The sequence below is a fragment of the Balaenoptera acutorostrata genome, chromosome X, assembly GCF_949987535.1.
Source record: "Balaenoptera acutorostrata chromosome X, mBalAcu1.1, whole genome shotgun sequence".
Classification (NCBI taxonomy): domain Eukaryota; kingdom Metazoa; phylum Chordata; class Mammalia; order Artiodactyla; family Balaenopteridae; genus Balaenoptera; species Balaenoptera acutorostrata.
The window spans coordinates 13,923,034-13,927,311 of NC_080085.1; positions in this window are offsets into that span (position 1 = coordinate 13,923,034).

Consider the following 4,278-nt stretch of genomic DNA (forward strand, 5'->3'; position numbering starts at 1 on the left):
TTTTACAAAAATTAACTCAAAATGGAGAGTAGACCTAAATGTGAAACTCTAAAATCCCTAGGGACTTCCCTGGTGGCACAGTGGTTGAGAATCCGCCTGCCATTGCAGGGGACACGAGTTCGAGCCCTGGTCCGGGAAGATCCCACATGCCGCAGAGCAACTAAGCCCATGGGCCACAACTAATGAGCCTGCGCTCTAGAGCCCGCGAGCCACAACTACTAAGCCCACGAGCCACAACTACTGAAGCCCACGTGCCTAGAGCCCGTGCTCCACAACAAGAGAAGCCACCGCAATGAGAAGCCCGTGCACCGCACCAAGAGTAGTCCCCGCTCGCCACAACTAGAGAAAGCCCGTGCGCAACGAAGACCCAACACAGCCAAAAATAAATAAATAAATGAATAAATAAATTTATTTTAAAAAATCGCCGACTTAAAAAAATATATATATATATATTTAGATTGCTTAAAGTGGTGGCTTTAGAACTTTTCTTGGCTGCAATCCACAGCAATGTATACATTTTACATTATCAATCTATCATCTTTCAGTCTATCATCTTTCCATCTTTCTATGATACTGAAACAAATTTCTCACAAAGTAGTACCTATCCTCACTGTGTGTAATACACTCTGATGTGATCTATTCTATTCTGTTCTCTTTCATTTTTAAAAAATGCTGATCATGATCCTCTAATTCGTTTCACTAATGGGCCAAGACCTATAGTTCCAAAAATGTGGCTTGGAAAGCTCCAGATGAAATTTGCAGTGAATAGACCAAAGTGTCACATGTGATTATCAAAGTGCATTAAAAGAGGGCTTTTACCACTTTACTTCTGAATACATATAAAAATTTTAAATTGACATACCACAGACTGTATTTCTGGGGATTGAGATTGATAGATCAAGCCTTTTTAAAAAATATATTTATTTATTTATTTGGCTGCACTGCGTCTTAGTTGCGGCACGTGGGATCTTCACTGCAGGATCTTTGTTGCAGCGGCATGCACTCTTAGCTGCGCCATGTGGACTCCTAGTTGCAGCATGCATGTGGGATCTAGTTCCCTGACAGGAATTGAACCCGGGCTCCCTGTGTTGGGAGCGTGGCCTCTTAACCACTGGACCACCAGGGAAGTCCCTAGATCAAGCCTTTTAATTTTACTTTTCAAATTGTTTGAAAGACTAATTTTAACATGTATAACTTTTATAGTAAAAAAGAACTCTAGCGTGATGTTAGCTATTTATCCTAAGGAGCCGATGTCATGTCATACTTCTAAAAGTTATGTTTTATAAAACATAGTGGAGGGACTTCCCTGGCGGTCCAGTGTTTAAGACTCCGTGCTCCCAATGCAGGGGGCACAGGTTCGATTCCTGGTCGGGGAACTAACATACTGCGTGCAGCACAGCACAGCAAATAAGTAAATAAATAAAATAAAATAAAATAAAATAAAAGTACTACTTAACAAAAAAACAGTGGAAAATTGGACACAACAGGAACATGCAATTACAGGGTATTAGTTCCATAAATTGTAGATTATCCATGTAGTGTAGTACACAGCCATTAACAATGATGATTTAAGGTCTAGCTCAGTGGTTCTCAATCAGGGGCGATTTCGCCTCCCCGGGGACCTTTGGCAATGTCCAGAGACATTTTGGGTTGTCACACTGGGGGAGGGGAGGGCTCCTTGCATCTAGTGGGTAGAGGCCAGGGACGCTGCTAAACATCCTATGGTGCACAGGACAGTCTCCACAGCAAAGAATGATCCCCAAATAGCAATAGTGCTAAGGGTGAGAAACCCTAGTTTAGCTAAATGATTATATTGTCATGGAAGCTTTACCTCCCTCATATCTGTAAACAATCTTTTTTAGTAGCATTTTATCTATCTCTCTCTCATACTTGGAATACAGTTATCTATGTTCATGTCTTATTTCCCTTCCTAGGTAGAAAGCTCCTTTTTACAGATAGGATACGTGCCTGATTCATCTCGGTATAACCAGCAACCAGACCACCTTGTGTCTTGTAATTGTTTAATAAATGTTTGTTGAGTTATTACATAAGAATAACAGATCATGGCACTGTAAGTATCGAAATGGAACGATGTCCACAATATACTTTACTGGAAAAAAAAGCAGATTAGAAAACAATGTGAGTGATCTATAGATTCAGTGCAGTCCTTATCACAATCCCAACTAACTTCTTTGCAGAAATTGATAAGCTGACCCTCAAATGCATATGGAAGATCAAGGGGCCTGGAAAAGCCAAAACAGTCTTGAACAAAGATGGAGGACTCATACTGTAGAACTCTCGGAAGAAAGGATAGGAGTAAATCTTCGAGACCATGGGTTAGGCAGTGATTTCTGAGATATGACACCAAAAGAACAAGTGACCAAAAAAAAAAAAACCAGAAAAATAACAAACCACCCAAAAAAAACCCCCAATAAACTGGACTTCATCAAAATTTAAAACTTCTGGGGCTTCCCTGGTGGCGCAGTGGTTAAGAATCCACCTGCCAATGCAGGGGACATGGGTTCAAGCCCTGTTCTGGGAAGATCCCACATGCAGCAGAGCAACTAAGCCTGTGTGCCACAACTACTGAGCCTGCACTCTAGAGCCCTCAAGCCACAACTACTGAGCCCGTGTGCCACAACTACTGAAGCCCATGCACCTAGAGCCCGTGCTCCGCAACAAGAGAAGCCACTGCAATGAGAAGCCCGTGCACTGCAATGAAGAATAGCCCCCGCTCGCTGCAACTAGAGAAAGCCTGCGTGCAGCAACGAAGACCCAGTGCAGCCAAAAATAAATAAAATAAATAAATTTATTTTAAAAAGTAAATATTTATTAAAAAATAACTTAAAACTTCTGTGCTGCTAATGATACATCAAGAAAGTGAAAGGACAACCCACAGAATGGGAGAAAATTTTTGGAACTCATATCTCTCATAAGAGAATGTATCCAGAATGCATAAAGAACTCTTACAACTCAATAATAAAAGATAACCCAATTTTAAAATGGGCAAAGGATCTGAGTAGACATTTTTCCAATGAAGATGTACAAATAGCCAATGCAGGGAAGGGAAAAAGAATTTTTCTTCTACCCTTCTAAGTTCTCAGCTTGGGCCCCTGTAACAAAAGATAGATTAACAAGAGAAAAGCATACAAATTTATTTAATATAAGTTCTATGTGACACAGGAGCTTTCATAATGAAATGAAGATCTGAAGAAGTGGTTAAACATGAATGCTTTTATGCTAGGTTTGATGAAGAGCAGAGAGTTGCAGAGAAATATAATAACACAAAAAGGATATGAGCTAAGAATAGTAAACTGGGGTATTGCGTGTCCTGAACCCTGCACCAATAAGCACATGAAGAGGGAAATGTAAGTAAAATCACAGTAAGAAGTTGCTTTACACACACAAGAATGGCTATAATGAAAAAGACAGACAATAAGTGTTGGTGAGGATGTGGAGAAACTGGAACTCTCACACATTGCTAGTGGGAATGTAAAATGAGGCAGCTGCTTTGGAAAACAGTTTGCGGTTCCTCAAAAAATTAAACATAGAGTCACCATATGACCCAGCAATTCTACTCCTAGATATGTACCCAAGAGAAATGAAAACATATATTAACACAAAAAGTTGTACACAAAAGTTCATTGCAGCATTATTCATAGTAGTCAAAAAGTAGGACTTCCCTGGTGGCGCAGTGGTTAAGAATCCGCCTGCCAATGCAGGGGACACGGGTTTGAGCCCTGGGCCGGGAAGATCCCACATGCCGTGCACCACAACTACTGAGCGTGTGCTCTAGAGCCCGTGAGCCACAACTACTGAAGCCTGTGCTCCGCAACAAGAGAAGCCACTGCAATGAGAAGCTGGCGCACCGCAATGAAGAGTAGCCCCCACTCACCGCAACTAGAGAAAGCCCACGGGCAGCAACGAAGACCCAACGCAGCCAAAAATAAATCAATAAAATAAATAAATTTATTTAAAAAAAAAGAAACAACCCAAATGTCCATCAGCTGATGAATGGCTATATAAAATGTGGTATATCCATTAAAATGGGATATTATTTGGCAATAAAAAGAAATGAAGTACAGATATATCCTACACCATGGATAAACCTTGAAAATATGCTAAGTGAAAGAAGCCAGGCATAAAATGCCATATATTGTAATAGTCTGTTTAAATGAAATGTACAGAATAGGCAAATCCATTAGAGACACAAAGTAGGTTAGTGATTGCCTGGGGTTGGGAAGTTTGGGGGGAAATGGGGAGTGACTGCTAATGGGT